Here is a 17,845-nt window from a genome sequence, read left to right as displayed (position 1 = left end):
CCTGTAGACCTTGCATGAAGCAACCTGTCTCAGCCCACATAGGAGATGCTGCAGAGACTGCTACTAGTTGCAGGATCATGGGAAGTGACAGAGATTATGTGTGTGGGCCTGACAACCCCTCCTCCTGTACACCATGCAAGAAGCACCTCGTCCTGTTTAGCCCTCCCAGGAAGTGCTGCACAAGCTGCTCCTAGGTGCAGGTTTCCTGGAAGGGACAGTGATCAGGCATCTGGGCACTGCCCAGAGTGTTCGGCAGTGGTAGCAGCAGGGCAGGTGTGTTCCCAGTGGAGCAAGAGCAGCAACAGATGGTGTTCCATCCCAATGTCCTCTATGGTGCCCTCCGAGATGGTTGGGGCTGCAAGTGATTTTTGTTCAGATATCCCTCCCTGGTGGTGGTGGGACACACGCACCTCTGGAGTCAGAGATAACTGTGGCAGTTTGCCCCTACCACCTGTAGACCATGCAAGAAGCACCCTTTCCCACCTAGCCCACACAGGAGGTTCTGCACCAGCTGGTCCTAGTTGTAGGGTCTTGGGCAGGGACAGTGACCAAGTGTCTGGGTGTCTCTCAGAGCATTTGGCAGTGGCAGCTGCAGGGCGGGTGTGTTCCCAGGGCAGTGAGGTCAATAGCATATGGTGCTTGGTTGCAGTACCCTCTTTTTTTCTTTTGCCAATGCCTGAAATTACTGGGGTTGCAGGTGGAGCCCACTCACAGGTCCCCAGTGGTGGAAAGCCACACCTCCCTCTGTTCTCTGAGATGACCACCACAGTCTGCCCCTGCCACCTGTAGATTGTGCAAGAGGCACCACATTGCACTTAGCCCCCTGATGCCCTTAGCCCAAACAAGAGGTGCTTGGCCACTGGTAGCCTGCACAAATGCCCAGTCTCCCCTAAAAGAGCAAGAGGTTATTTGCTACTGTCGCCTGCGCCAGAGCCATCCTTCCTGCTGAGAGCCTGCAGGCATGTGCAGCTCTGGTGCAGGGAGTTTCCTATGGCAGTCTACCCCTCCTCTTCTCTCCTCCCCAACAATGGCTTCCTTGCCTCTCCTGTGGGTCCAGACCTTCTCCTGGTTTCCCTCTGCCATGGTTTTCCCCTCCCCCACCCATGGCACACTGCTCCCTAGCCCCTTAGGCTGTCTCCACACTGCCAACCCCGGCCCTCTCCCTGGGACTGACCTCCAGAGTCTAAGTCTCAATGCCCAGCCCCCGCCCTCTGAGGCTGTGGTATCTGGGCTGGTGATTCAATGATCTGCGCGGCTCTCACTCTGCTTTGCTGTTCTCAGTCTAGCTGCTGTGCTTTTCTGGGTGACTTTTTTTTTTGTCTTTTGTCTTTTGTTGTTGTTGTTGTTGTTGTTGCTATTTCTTGGGCCGCTCCCGCGGCATATGGAGGTTCCCAGGCTAGGGGTTGAATTGGAGCTGTAGCCACCGGCCTAAGCCAGAGCCACAGCAACGCGGGATCCGAGCCGCGTCTGCAACCTACACCACAGCTCAGGGCAACACCGGATCGTTAACCCACTGAGCAAGGGCAGGCACTGAACCGGCAACCTCATGGTTCCTAGTCGGATTCGTTAACCACTGCGCCACGACGGGAACTCCCAATGACTTTGAGGTCCCTCAAACTCAGCTGATCTTTCCATCAGTTAGGTGGCTTCCCAGGATGTGGGTTCCTTTTCTCCTTCACAGCTCCCTCTTAGAAATGCTAGTCCTCTCCTGATTCCTTTTCTCTCTTGTCTCCTTTTTCTCTTGTTCTACCTGGTTATGTCAAGAGTTTCTTGCCCTTTTTTGGAGATTTAAGTTCTTCTGCCAACATTCAGTTAATGTTCTGTGTGAGCCGTTTTACATGTAGATGTGTTTTTTTTTTTTTTTAATGTGTTTGTGAGAGAAAGTGAGCATGACCTCTCACTCCTCTGCCATCTAGCTCTGCCCCTCTAATAGTTTTCTCATAACAACTTTAGTATTTTCTATAGTATCATGTCATCTGCAAACAATGATCATTTTATTTCATCCTTTCCAGTTTAGGTTCTTTTTATTTCTTTATAGTCTCTGATTGCTATGGCTAGGACTTCCCAAACTATGTTGAAAGAAAGTACTGAGAGTGGGCATCCTTTACTTTTTCCTTATGAGAGGAAATAATTTCAGTTTATAACCATTGAATATGATATTAGATGAGGATTTGCAATATATGGTCTTTAATATGTTGATGCATATTCTCTCAGTGCCCATTTTCTGCAGAGATTTTAATCATATTAGGATGGTGAATTTTATCAAAAGATTTTTCTGAATTGATTCAGGTGATCATATGATTTTTAGTCCTCAGTTTGTTAATGTGTTGCATCACACTGACGGATTTGCAGTTATTGAGAAATCCTTCCATCTTTAGGATAAAGCCCACATGATCATCATGTATGACCCTTTAATGTATTGCTGGATTTAGTTTGTGAGTATCTTGTTGAAGATTTTTGAATCTACATTCATCAGTGATATTGGACTGTAATTTTCTTTTTTGGGGGGAATGTTTGTCAGGTTTTGGTGTCCAGGTAATGGCCTCATTAATGCACTTGGGAGTTTTCCTTCCTCTTTAATTTTTTGGAATAGTTTAAGAAGGATAGTTGTTAACCCCTCTCTAAATGTTTGATAGAATTTGCCTGTGAAGCAATCTGGTCTTGTATTTTGGTGGAAGTTTTTTAATCACAGTTTTAATTCCAGTACTTGTGATTGGTCACTTCATTTTTTTTTTCTATTTCTTCATGGTTTAGTCTTGAATGATTGTAGGTTTCTAAGAATTTGTTCATTACTTCTTGGTTGTGCATTTTCCTGGCATATAGTATTTTATAGTAATCTCTTGTAGTCCTTTGTATATCTGTGGTAACTTCTCCTTTTTTCATTTATAATTATATTTATTTGAGACTTCTCCCTTTTTTTCTTGATTATTCAGGCTAAATAAAGTTTTATTGATTTTGTTGATCTTTTCAAAGAACCAGCTTTTGGTTTCATCATTTTTCTATTATTTTCTTCATTTCCATTTCATTTATTTCTGTTTTGATATTTATGATTTCCTTCTTCTACTAAATTTGGGTTTTGTTTGTTCTCTCTATAGTTGTTTTATGTACAAGGTTAGTTATTTATTTGAGGTTTTTCTTATTTCCTGAGGTGGGCTTGTATTTCTATAAACTTTCCTTTTAGAACAGCTTTGCTACATCCCATAGGTTTTGGTTGTTGTGTCTTCTTTGGCATTTATATTCCTCTTTGATTTCTTTAGTGATCAATTGGTTGTTTAGTAGCATGTTGTTTAGTCTCCACATGTTTGTGTTTTTGCAGTTTTTTTTCTTGTAATTGATTTCTAGTCTTACCAAGTTGTGATCAGAAAAGATGGCTGATATGATTTCAATTTTCTTAAATTTACCAAGTCTTGATTTGTGGCCCAGAATGTGATCTATCCTTGAGAATATTCCTTGTGTGCTTGAGAAGAATATGTATTCTGTTACCTTAAATGGAATACTCTATAAATATTTATTATGTCCATCTTGTCTAAGACATCATTTAAGGCCTGTGTTTCCTTGTTAATGTTCTGTCCGAATGATCTATCCATTGATATAAGTGGTGTGTTAAACGCCCCCATGCTTATTGTGTTACTGTCAATTTTTTTTCTTTTTATGGATGTTAGCAGTTTCCTAATGTATTGAGGTGATCCTATGTTGGGTGCCTATATTTTTACAATTGTTATATCTTTATCTTGGATTGATACTTGAGTCATTATGTAATGTCCATCTTTGTCTCTTATAACTGTCTTTACTATAAAGTCTATTCTGTCTGACATGAATATTGCTACTCCAGCTTTCTTTTGATTTCTGTTTGCATGGAATATCTTCCATCATTTCATTTTCAGTTTGTATGTGTCTCTAGAACTGAAGTGGGTCTCTTGTAGGCAGCATATATCTGGATTTTGTTTTTGTATCCATTCAGCCAGTCTATGTCTTTTGGTTGGAACATTTAGTCCATTTACATTTAAGGTAATTATTAATATATATGTTCTTATTTCCATTTTGTAAAATGTTTTGAGTTTGTTTTTATTAGTTTTTTTTCTTCTCTTCTTCTCTTGTAGTTTGATGACTATATTTAGTATTGTGTTTGGATTGATTTTTCTTATTTGTGTATGTATCTATTGTAGATTTTTGGTTTGCTGTTATAATGATTTTGATATGAGTTATATATATATATATGTGTGTATACACACACACACATATACACACACATATATATACAAAATATTTTTTTAAAGTTTTATTAAAGTAGTTAATTTACAAGATTGTGATAATTTCTGCTATACAAAAAATGGACCCAGTCATAAATGTACACATACCCGTTCTCTCTCAGAATCTTTTCCCACATAGATTATCACAGAATACTGTGAAGGGTTTTCTATGCTATATAGCAGATGTCTATTATCAATCATTCCATATACTTTAGTAGGCATATGACAATCCTCAACCCGTGGTCCATCCCTTCTACCAGCCAACCTATCCCCTTTGGTAATCATAAGTTTTTCAAAGTCTGTAAGTCACTTTATATTCTGCAAATAAGTCCATTTGTATCCTTTATTTTTGATTCCATGTATAAAGTGATATCATATGATATTTATCTTTCACAAACTTCACTTAGTATGATAATTTCTAGGTCCATCCATGTTGCTAAAAAAGGCATTATTTCATTCATTTTATGGCTGAGTAATAGTGCACCGTATATATGTACTGCATCTTCTTTAGCCATTCTTCTGTTGATGAACAGTTAATTTGCTTCCATGTATTGGCTTTGTAAATAGTGCTGCAGTGAACATCGGGGTGTTTGTGCCTTTTCAAATTATGGCTTTCCATGGGTACATGCATATATTACCAATAGACTTTTTGATGATAGCCACTGTGGTCAGTGTAAGGTAATACATCATAGTAATTTTGATTTGCATTTTTCTAATAATTAATGATACTGAGCATCTTTTTTCTTTTTTTTGGCCATCCATATGCCTTCCTTGGAGAAATATCTATTTAGATCTTCAGACCATTTTTTTTATCAGGCTATTCATTTTTTGATATTGAGCTGCAGGTGGTGATTGTATATTTTGGAAATTAATCCCTTGTCAATAGCTTCATTCACAAATATTTTCTCTCATTCTGTGGGTTGTCTTTTTATTTTGTTTATTGTATACTTTGCTGTGTAAAAAAAAAGTTTAAATTTAATCAAGTTCCATTTTTCATTTTTGTTTTTATTGTCATTATTTTAGGAGGAGGATCTGAGAAAATATCACTTCAGTTTATGTCAGAGAGTGTTGGGCCTATGTTTTCCTCTAAGACTTTTATAGTATCTGGTCTTAGATTTAGGTCTTTAATCCATTTTGAGTTTATTTTTATATATGGTTTTTGAGAATGTACAAATTTTATTATTTTGCATGTAGCTGTCTGGTTTTGCCAGCACCACTAAATAAAGAGACTGTCTTTTCTCCATTGTATAGGCTTGCCTCCTTTGTCCTAGGCTAATTTACCATAGGTAATGGAATTTATTTTCCGGTTTTCTATCCTGTTCCAGTGATCTACATTTCTGTTTTTGTGCTAGAACCATACTGTTTTGATGACTATAGCTTTGTAGTATAGTCTGAAGTGAGGGAGCTTGATTCCTCCAAGTCCATTTTTCATTCTCAGAATTGCTGGGGCTTTTCTAGGTCTTTTGTGTTACATGCAAATTTCCTTCTTTATCTACTTCTGTGAAAAATGTCATTTATAATTTGAAAGGGATTGCATTCAATCTAGATTGCCTTGGGCAGTATAGGTATTCTGATAATATTGATTCTTCCAGTCTAAGAACATGGTATATCTTTCCATCTATTTTTATCATCTTTGATAATATGAACTGTTTCAATCCAAGAGCATGGTATGTCTTTCCATCTATTTGTGTCATCTGTGATTTCTTTCATTAGTGTCTTATAGTTTTCAGAGTACAAGCCATTTGTCTCTTTAGGTACATTTATTCCTAGGTACTTTATTCTTTTTGATGCTGTAGTAAATGGGATTGTTGCCCTAATTTCTCTTTCTGGTTATTCATTGTTAGTATATTGAATTATGATCAATATCTGTGTGTTAGTTTTGTATCCTGCAACTTTACCAAATTCATTGATGAGCTCTAAGAGTTTTCGGGTAGCATCTTTAGGATTTTTAACTTAGTATCATGTCATCTGCAAAGAGCGATAATTTTTCTTCTTCCTTCCCAATTTGGAGTGCTTTTGTTTCTTTTTCTTCTCTGATTGTCATGCCTAGGACTTACAAAACTATGTTGGATAGAAGTGGCTAGAGCAAAATCCTTGTCTTTTTCCTGATCTTTTTGGGAATTCTTTCAGCTTTTTACCATTGGGAATGATGTTAGCTGTGTGTTTGCCATATATGGCTTTTATTATGTTGAGGTAGTTTCCCTCTATGCCCACTTCCTTGAGGATTTTTATCAGCAATGGGTGTTGGATTTTGTTAAAATCTTTTTCTGCATCTATTGAGATGGTGTATCACTCTAACTTGCAGATATTGAAAAAATCCTTGCATCTCTGGAATAAATCCCACATGATCATAATGGATGACCCTTTTAATGTATTGCTGGATTCTCTTGTTAGCATTTTGTTGAGGATTTTTGCTTTTATGTTCATCAGTGATATTGACCTATAATTTCCATTTTTTTTGATATCTTTACCTGGTTTTGTTATCAGGATGATGGTGGCCTCATAGAATAAGTTTTTGAATGTTTCTTCCTCTACAATTATTTGGAATACCTTCGGAATGATAGGCATTAACTCTTTATTAAATTTTTGATAGAAGTCTCCTTGTTTAGCCATCTGGTCCTGCACTTATGTTTGGTGGAAGTTTTTCAATCATAGTTTCAATTTCAGTACTTGTGAAATCTCTCTGCTTCTGGAATGGGCCCTAAAATTATTATCTTTTAGTCACTTCCCTGAGTTAAGTCACATCAAACTACTAGTCAATTTCAGTATTTGTGATTGGTCCATTCTAATTTTCTATTTCTTCCTGGTTTAGTCTTGGAAGATTATACCTTTCTAAGAATTTTTCCATTTTATTGGCATATAGTGACCCAGAGTAGTCTTTTAATGATCCTTTGTAGTCCTGTGATGTCTGTCATAAGTTGTCCTTTTTCATTCCCATATTTATTGATTTGAGTCCTGTCTTTTTTTTTTTTTAATGGCTAAGGGCTTATCAATTTTGTTGATCTTTTTAAAGATCCAGCTTTTAGTTTCATTGATATTTTCTATTGTTTACTTCATTTCTATTTCATTTATTTCTGCTCTGATCTTTCCGGGTACATAAATATTTACAACTTTCATAGTTCTTCTTGGATTCATCCTTTGATTATTATGCAGTGACCTTACTTGTCTCTTGTAAAATTCTTAATTTTAACATCTATTTTGTCTGATATGAGTATTGCTAATCTGGCTTTCTTTTGATTTCCATTTGCATTCAATATTGTCTTCCATCCTCTAACATTCAGATTGTATATGTCCTTAGAGCTGAAGTGAGTCTCTTAGCATATATATGGGTCTTGTTTTTATATCATTCATTCAATCTATGTCTTTAGGTTGGAATATTTAGTCCATTTTGATTTAAGGTTATAATTTATATGTAAGTTCTTGTTGCCATTTTGTTAATAGTTTTGGATTTGTTTTTGTTGGTCTTTTATCTTCTTATTTTTTTCTTTTGTGGTTTGATGACAATTTTTGGAATTGTGTATGGATTGTTTTTCTTATTCATATTTCTGTCTATTACAGGTTTTTTTTTTGCAGTCACCATGAAGTTTTGATGTAGGAGTCATATATATTAATACATATAATATATATGTTATTATATATCATATATAATAATATATTATATAATGTATAATGATATAATATATAATATAATGTATATAATATATATTATAGACTCCTACACACACACACACATATGTAGTTTTAAGTTGCTTATCTCTTAATTGCAAGTATATCTCTAGTATTGTGCAATTGTACCCTCTTCTCACATTTGATGGTTTTGATGTCATTTGTGTGTGGAGGATTTCATACCTTTACTATGTACTTGCTTTTACTGGTGAACCTTCTCATTTGTGATTTTCTTTCTTTGGTTATGGCCTGTTCTTTTCAACTTGGAGAAGTTCCCTTAGTATTTGTTGTAAAGTTTGTTTAGTGGTGCTGAAATCTCTTAGCTTTTACTTATCTGCAAAGCTTTTGATTTTATCTTCAGATCTGAAGGTTGTAGGTTTTTTTCCTTTCATCACTTTAGGTATATAATGCCAATCCCTCCTGGCCTGCAGAGTTTCTGCTGAAAATCTGCTGACAACCTTATTGGTGTTCCTTTGTATATTTGCTTCTTTTCCCTTGCTGCTTTCAATATTTTCTCTTAGTCTTTAATTTTGGTAAGTTTGATTAATATGTGTCTCATGGTGTTCCTCCTTAGCTTTATTTTATATTTTATTCAATATGCTTCCTGGATTTGAGTGAGTGATTCCCATACCATTTTAGGGATATTTTCGTCTATTATCTCTTCAAATATTTTCACTGGCTCTCTCAATATCTTCTCCTTCTGGCATCTCTATAATGTGAATATTGGTGTATTTAAGGTTGTCCCAGTGTTCTCTTACCCTGTTCTAATTTTTTCATTCTTTTTTCTTTATTCTGTTATGCATCAGTTATTTATACCAGTTTGTCTTCCACCTCACTAATTTTTCTTTCTGCCTCCTGTATTCTTACGTTGGTTCCTTCTAGTGAATTTTTTACTTTGATTATTGAATTTTGTATCTCTTCTTATTTAATGTTTAAATCTTCTATTTCTTTGTTCCTAATATCCTCTAATTTATTGATCCTTGCCTCCAATTTTTCTCTGAGGTCTTAGATTATCTTTAATATCATTATTCTAAAGTCTTTTTCATTGAGGCTGCTATTCTCCAGTTCAATTAGCTATTGTTATGGGGTTTTGTCAAATTCCCTCATGTGGCTTATATTCCTCTACCTTTCCATTTTGTGTAGCTTTTCTTCTGGTTTCCTTTTTTCAGGCTAGAGGATAGTAGCCTCTCTTGCTTCTAGTGTCTGGGCCCTTGTGGGGGAAGTTGATACAGTGGTTTGTCACAGCCTTCTTGATGGGTGGGACTGGTGCCTGCCCACTGGTAGGTGGAGCTGAGTCCTCTCCCTCTGGTGGGTGAGACTTTGTCTTTGTGTGTGATTAGAGGCAGCTGTGTGCCTAAGAGGATTTAGGCAGTCTGTGTGCTGATAGTTGGAGCTCTGTTCCCATTCTCTTTTGTTGTTTGTTCTGGGGCTTCTCAGCTCTGATGGGAGTTGCCAGATTTTTTTCAAAACGGCATCTTCCAGGGGGCTCACACTGATGAAAATTCCTGGGAGCTCTGCTTCTAATGTCCTGCTCCCCTCACAAGCCACAGCTTCCCCTTGGCTTCCCAGGGTACCCTGAGAGACCCCCAGGTAGGTCTAAAACAGATTCTTATGAAGTCCATGCTTTTCCCTGGGACCCAGTGCACACAGAATCCTGTGTGTGCCCTTCAGGAAAAGTCTCTGTTTCCCCTAGTCCTGTGGAGCTCCTCTGCACATGTGCTTCTGGCCTTCAATGCCAAATGCTCTGGGGCCTCTTCCTTCCAATGCTAGTCTCCCAAGCTTGGGAACATGTTGTGGGGTTTGGAACTCTCACTCCAGTGAGAGAGCTTCTTTGATATAGTTATTTATTACTCTGCAGGTCACCCACTTGGTGATATGGGCTTGCTTATACTGTAGAAGTTCCCCTCCAAGTGTCTCAATGTGGTTTTTTCTTTGTATGTAGGATATCTTTTTGGTATTTTCTTACCTATTGTATTGATGTTTGTTCAGCAGTTAGTTGTAATTTTGGTGTTTTCATGAAAGAAGGGGCGCTTAGTCCTACTCCACCATCTTGTCACAATGTCTCAAAAGATTATTTTAAGTTGCTGTTCTCTTAATTATAAATCAATTCCAGTATCCTGCATTTGTATATTCCTCCTCTCATGATTTCTGGTTTTGACATCATATTTGTGTGAATGATTTCCCACCTTAACTATATGTTTGCCTTTACTGGTGAGCCTTCCCATTTGTAGTTTTATTATTTTTAGTCATGGCCTTTTCTTTTCCACATAGAGAAGTTCCCTTAGTATTTGTTATTGAATTTTCTTAGCTTTTGCTTGTCTGTATACTTTTTATTTCTCCTTCAAATATGAATGAGAGCCTTGCTAGGTAGTGTACTCTTGCTTATAGGTTTGTTTTTCTTTCATCATGTTCAGTATATAGTGTCACACCCTTCTGGCCTGCAGAGTTTCTGCTGAAAAATCAGATGATAACCTTATTGGGTGTTCTCTTGTATGTTATTTGTTGCTCTTCCCTAGCTGCTTTAAATATTTTATCTATGTCTTTAATTTTGGTCAGTTTGATTAATATATGTCTTGGGGTGTTTCTATTTTAGGGCTGTTAGCTTTTGCCTTATATATTGAAGTACTCCTGTATTGGGAACATATGTATTTACAATTGTTATAACCTCTTCTTGATTGAACCTTTGATAATTACGTAGTATCCTTCTTTGCCTCCTATAACAGTCTTTATTTTAAAGTCTATTTTGTCTGATATGGGTATTAATACTCCAGCTTTCTTTTGATTTTTGTTTGTTTGTAATACCTTTTCCCATCCCCTCAGTTTCAATCTGTATGTGTCTCTAGATCTGAGTTTGGTCTTTTGTAGACAGAATATATATATATTACTTGTATTGTGTCCATCTACCCAGTCTGTTTTTAGTTGGAGAATTATTCCATTTACATTTAAGGTATTATTTACATCTATGTCATTCTGTTTTGTTAATTTTCTTGGATTTATTTTTTTAGGTCTTTTATTTACCTTTCCTCTTATTTCTCTATTCTCTTGTGATTGGAATCTTTGGTCTTGTGTTTAGATTGCTTTCTCTGTTTTATATGTATATCTATTATAGATATTTGGTTTGCAATTACCAATAAGTCTTGGTATAGTAGATTATATGGAGTTAAGTGAAAGAGAGAGAGAGGTGATTGTTTTAAGTTGCTGTGCTCTTAATTTCAAATGAATTTTAAAAATCTTGTATTTGTACTCTCATCCTCACATGCTTAGTGGTTTTGATATCATATTTGTGGGGGGTTTGCTTTTATTTTTTTAAATTTTATTAGAATTAATTTATAATATTTGGTCAAGTTCTGCTGCATAGAAAAGTGACCCAGTTATCATTTATATAAATATATTTTTACACATTATCCTTGATCATGTTCCATCACAAGAGATTAAATATAACTACATATGCTATACAGCAGGATCTCATTGCTTATCCATTCCAAATGCAACCGTTTGCATCTAATAAGCCAAACTTCCAGTACATCCCACTCCCTCCTTGACCTCTCGGCAACCACAAGCACATTTGTGCTTGAATTTATTTCTTTTAGTAGATAGGTTCATTTGTGCCATATATTAGATTCCAGATATGAGTGATATCACATGATATCTTTCTCTTTCTGCCTTTATTCACTTAGTATGAGAGTCTCTAGTTCCATACATGTTGTTGCAAATGACATTATTTTATTCTTTTCATGGGCTGAGTAATATTCTATTGTGTATATGTATCACATCTTCTTAATCCATTCATCTGGCAATGGACATTTATGTTGTTTCCATGTCTTAGCTATTGTGAATAGTGCTGCAATGAACATATATATTTTGCAATGAAAGTTTTGTCTGGGAATATATCCAGGAGTGAGATTGCTGGGTCATATGGTAGTTCTATATTTAGTTTTATGAGGTGGTTCCAAACTATTTTCCATAGTGGTTGTACCAATTACATTCCCATCAACAGTGTAGGAGGGTTCCCTTTTATCAACACCCTATCTAGCATCTGTTAATAATAGACTTACTAATGATGGCCATTCTGACTGGTGTAACAGAGTAACTTATTGTGGTTTAGATTTGCATTTCTCTAATAATTAGTGATGTTAAGCATTTTTTCATGTGCTTGTTGGCCATCTGTATGTCTTCTTTGGAGAAATGTCTATTCAGATCTTCTGCCCATTTTTCAAATGGGTTGTTTGTTTTTTGCTGTTCAGTTGTATGAGTTGTTTATGTATCTTGGAGATTTAGCCTAGAGATGTAGCACTTGTTGGTTGCATTGTGTGAAAGTATTTTCTCTATTCCATAGGTCATCTTTTTGATTTTTTTTTGATAGTTTCATTTGCTGTGCAAAGCTTTTAAGTTTTATGAGCTCTCATTAGTTTATTTTTGTTTTTATTTCTATTGCTTTGAGAGACTGACTTAAGAAAACATTTGTATGGTTGACATCAGAGAATGTTTTGCCTATGTTCTCTTCCAGTCTTATGGGTTTTGTGGTGTCTTTTCTTATGTTTAAATCTTTAAGCATGTTGAGTTTATTTTTGTGTGTGGTGTGATGGAGTGTTCTAGTTTCATGATTTATATTCAGCTGTCCAGTTTTCCCAGGACACCTACTGAAAGGACTATCTTTTTGCTATTTTATATTATTACCTACTTCATTAAAGATTAATTGACCCTATGTCTCTATTCAGTTCCATTGGTCTTTATAGCTGTGTTCTTTCCAGTACCACGCTGTCTTGATGACCATGCTTTGTAATATCATCTGAGTCTAGGAGAGTTATGCCTTCTTCTTTTTTTTTCCTAAAGGATTGTTTTGGCAGTTCTGGTCTTTTAAGTTTCCATATAAATTTTTGGATTGTTTGTTCTAGTTCTGTGAAAACATCATGGTAATTTGACAGGGATCACACTGAATCTGTAGATTGCTTTGGAGAGTATGGCCATTTTAATGGTGTACTTCCAATCCAGAAGCATGGGATATGTTTCCATTTTTTAAATTCTCTTTATTTTCCTTGATTAATGTTTTATAGTTCTCAGCATATAAGTCTTTCACCTCCTTTGTCAGGTTTATTCCCCAATCTTTTGTGTGTAATTTAAAAGTTATTGTATTTTTATATTTATTTTCTAATATTTCATAGTTATTATACAGAAATGTAACCAATTTCAGAATTTTATACTTGTATCCTGCTACTTTCCTGAATTCATTGATCTATTTGAGAGGTTTTGTGTGGAGTGCTTCGGGTTTTCTCTACATAGTATAATTCCATCTGCATAGAGTGGCAATTTTACTTCTCTTCCAAATTGGATACTTTTATTTCTTTTATTTATCTGATTGCTGTGGCTAGGAGTTCCAATACTACATTGAATAAAAGTTGCGTGAGTGGGAAGCCTTGTCTTGTTCCATATTTTAGCAGAAAGGATTTCAGCATTTCTATGTTGAGTATTTTATTGGCCATGGGTTTGTGATAAATAGCTCTTATTATGTTAACGCTTGTTCCCTCTATAACCACATTGGTAAGAGATTTTATTATGAATTGATGTTGGATTTTTTTAAATGCTTTTTTCTACCTCTATTGAGATCATGTGTTTTTTGACTTTTTTTGTTAAGATGGTGTATAACATTGATTCATTTATGTATGTTGAAACATTCTTGTGAATTTGGGATTAACCCCACTTGGTCATGATGTCTGATATTTTTTATATGCTGTTAGATTCAGTTGGCTAAAATTTTGTTGAGCATTTTTGCATCTATATTCATCAAAAGTATCAGCCTACAATTTTCTTTTTTGATATTAGGGTGATGGTGGCTTCATCGAATGTCTTTGGGAGTTTTCCTTCTTCAAACTTTTGGAAAAGTTTAAGAAGGATGGGTTAAGTTACTCTTTGTATGTTTGGTAGAATTTGCCTGTGAAGCCATCTTGTCCTGGACTTTTGTTTGTAGGGAATATTTTTATTGCATACTTAACTTCATTTCTAGTGATAGGTCTGTTCTAATGATCTATTTCTTCTTGATTCAGTTTTGGCGGGCTGCATATCTCTAGAAAGTTGTCCATTTCTTCCAGGTTGTCAAATTTGTTGGCATACAATTGTTCATAGTATTCTCTTAAGGCTTTTTGTATTTCTGCAGTATCTGTTGAGATTTATCATTTTTCATTTCTTTTTTTTTGTCTTTTGTCTTTTTGTTGTTGTTGTTGTTGTTGTTGTTGTTGTTGCTATTTCTTGGGCCCCTCTCACGGCATATGGAGATGCCCAGGCTAGGGGTTGAATAGGAGCTGTAGCCACCGGCCTAAGCCAGAGCCACAGCAATGCGGGATCCGAGCCGCGTCTGCAACCTACACCACAGCTCACGGCAATGCCGGATCACTAACCCACTGAGGAAGGGCAGGGACCGAACCCGCAACCTCATGGTTCCTAGTCGGATTCGTTAACCACTGCGCCATGACGGGAACTCCTCATTTTTCATTTCTTATTTGAGTTCTTTCTCTCCACTTCTTGGTTAGTTTGGAAGGAGATTTATTTATTTTTTTTACCCTTTCAAAGATTCAGCTTTTGGTTTTATTTCTTTTTCTTTTTTGAAATATCAATTGTATTGATTTCCTCTCTGATCTTATGATTTCCTTCCTTCTACTGACTTTAGGTTTTGTTTGATCTTCTTATTCCATTTCATTTAGGTCATGGTTGACTTGAGATTCCTCTTCTTTTTTGAGGAAGACCTGTATTGCTATGAACTTCCCTGTAAGCACTGCTTTTGTGGCATCCAGTAGATTTTGAATGGTTTTGTTTTCATTATCATGTACCGAAATTATATTTGTCTCTAGGTATTTTATAATTTCTCTTTTGACTTCCTTGTTGGCCCCTTGATTATTTTAGTAGCATGTTGTTTAGTCTTCATGTAGTCAGTATTTTTTCTCATTTCTTTTCTTGTGTTTGATTTCTAGTTTCATGTCATTTTGGTCAGATATATTATACGAAATAATTTCTGTGCAATTAAATTTTTGAGGTTAGTTTTATGCCCTAGGTTGTTGTCACCATTGAAAATGTTCACTGTGCCGTTGAAAAGAATGTATATTCTGATTTTTTTGGATTTAAATCCTGAAAATGTCTAGCTTTTCTAATGTGTCATTTAGGATCTCTGTTGCCTTATTACTTTTCTGTCTAGAGGATTTTTCCATTGATGTAAATAGGATGTTAAACTCTCCTATTATTTTTGTATTCCCATCAGTTTCTTCTTCTATGTCCATTAGTATTTGTTGTATTTATTTGGGTGCTCCTATATCAGGGTCATATATTTTTACCAGTGTAATATCTTCTTTAATTGATCTATTTATCATTAAATAGTGTCCTTCTTTGTTTTCCTTTATGGCCTTCATTTTAAAGCCTTTTTTTTTTGTCTGATATGTGTTGCCACTCCTGCTTTCCTGGTTTTTTTTTTTTCATTCATATGAAATATATTTTTCCATCACTTGACTTTCAATTTATATGTGTCCCTTGCCCTCAGGGGAGTCTCTTGTAGGCAGCATATTATAGATTCTTATTTTTATTTGTCCAGTCTTCCATTCTGTCTTTTGATTGGAGCATTCAGTCCATTGATATTTATGGTGATTATTGATAAATATGTATATTTCCATTTTAAACCTGTATTTTCAGGTGATCCTATGATTCTTCTCTTTCCCTTTTTTTTTTTTTTTTTGGTTGGATGGTTTCCTTTTATTTTATGCTGCATCCTCTTCTTTTTAGTTTTTGTGAATGTATTGTTTGCTTTTGATTTGTGGTGGCCCTGTTTTTCAGGTATATTAACCACTTCCTATATCTGCTTGCTTTAGACTGATAGTCATATAGGCTCAAACACATTAAAAAAAAAAAAGAGTCTAGATGTTCTTACTTTCCCACATTTTATAATTTTGAGGTCCTTTTTAATATCTTCATGTTTATGCTTTTGCTGTTCCTTATGTTTGTCATCACTTACACAAGACCTTTTTTTGCTTTCAGTTCTGTATATTGGCTTATTTAAGTGATTACTTTCTAATTGTGATTTCCTAAATCCTATTTCTTCACTTCTTTTTTATTTAAAGGAACCCCTTAAGTATTTATTTTAGTACTCTTTCAGTTGCTGTACTCTTGCTGTACTCTTTCAGTATTTTTTTTTTTTGGAGAAATTCTTTATTTATCCTTCTATTTTAAATTATATCCTTGGTGGGTATAGTGTTCTAGGCTGTGATTTTTTTCCCTTTTAGACCCTTGAATATATCTTGCCACTCTCTCCGGGCCTGAAGTGTTTCTGTAGAGAAATAAGCTGATAGCCTTATGGGGGTTCCATTGTCATTAATATTTTGTCTTTCTCTTGCTGCCTTTAGAATACTCTCTTTAATGTTTGCCATTTTTATTATAATATGTAATGTTGTAGGCATGTTTGAGTTTATTTGGGGCCCTCTGTGCATCCTTTATCTTGAAATTTCTTTCCTTTAGATTTGGAAATTTTTCAGCCATTTCTTCAAATATATTTTCAATTCTCTTTTCTGTTTCTTCTCCTTTTGGAATTCCTATTATGTGTGGATTGGCCCACTTTTTATTATCCCATGGATCTCTTATATTGCTTTAATTTTTTTTTTAATTTTTTATTTGGTTTTATGTCTGCTGTCCTAATTGGGTGATTTGCATTATACTATCTTTCAGATCACTGATTCGTTCCTCTGCCTTATTCATTCTGTTATTCAGTGCCTTTAACTCAGCTCACATCTCTGCAAATTAATTTTCTAATTTTTCTTGGCTCCTTCTTATATTTTCTAATTCTCTTCTAAAATATTCTGCATTACTGTTTCTATCTGCTCTTAACCCCTTCATATTTGCCTTTCATTACTTCAGTATTTTCACTATCTCCTTTTTGAACTCAGTGTCTGTCCTTTGAAGGACATTTTTATTGTTTTCTCCTTTAGGTGACTTCTCCTGTTCTTTCAACTGGGAATGGTTTCTGAGCTTCATTTTGCTTATATATTTCTTATTTTGTGAGTTTAGGGAAACCAACTACTGCAGTCTTAGAGGGCTATTTACATGCATAAGCACCCCTGATTATTTCATGAGGGCTTACTGTTTGTTTTTGTTTTGAGAGTTTGGATGCTTGTTGTCTCTTTCCTCCTTGTGACCAGGCTATTGTCCCCTTACTAGGGTTCTATGTTCACTTCCAGGGAGATGGAGGCAATGATCAGGGATGGTAGCCAGTGTCTGGTTGCTGGCCCCTTGATGTTAGCAAGGACCCATGGTAACATGGTGCAACTTGTTCCTTTTTGCAGGACCCTGAAAAGTGTCAGTGACCCCCAGGTAGGCTTAAGCAGTGCCTGGAGTATTTGGCAGTGGCAACAGCGGAACATATGAATTCCCAGGGGAGTGAAAGCAACAACAGGTGATGTTTGGTGGCAAAGCCTTCCTCTGTTCTAGACTCTGAAGTGACTGGGGCTATAGTTGGTGCCTGTTGTAGCAAGCCAGGATGACCTCTAGAGTCATTGATAACTGCAGTGGTTTGCCCCATCTGCCAGTAGACCATGAAGAAGCTCCTGGTCTTGCTTAGCCCATGCACCATGAATGATATTCCCATGGTGGTTTGCCCCTCCTCTTGCCCTCCCCAACAATGGTGCCTTGCTTCTCCTGTGGGCCCAGACCTTCTCACAGGTTCTCTTTGCTGTGGTTTTCTGTTCCCCATCCCTTGGCACACAGCTCCCTAGCTCCCTCAGGCTGTCTCCTATACCACCCACCCTAGTCTTCTCCCTATAAGTGACCTCCAGAGCCTGAGTCTCAGTGCCCATTCCCCACCTGAGCATCAGGGGCAGTGGTACTGATGATCTTGTATCTCTCTCTCTATTTTGCTCTCCTCAGTCCAGCTGCTGCACTTTTCTCTATGGCTTTGAGGTCCC

The sequence above is a fragment of the Phacochoerus africanus genome, chromosome 1 (assembly GCF_016906955.1).
Source record: "Phacochoerus africanus isolate WHEZ1 chromosome 1, ROS_Pafr_v1, whole genome shotgun sequence".
Taxonomy (NCBI): Eukaryota; Metazoa; Chordata; class Mammalia; order Artiodactyla; family Suidae; genus Phacochoerus; species Phacochoerus africanus.
Note: the sequence above shows the minus strand (reverse complement) of the source record.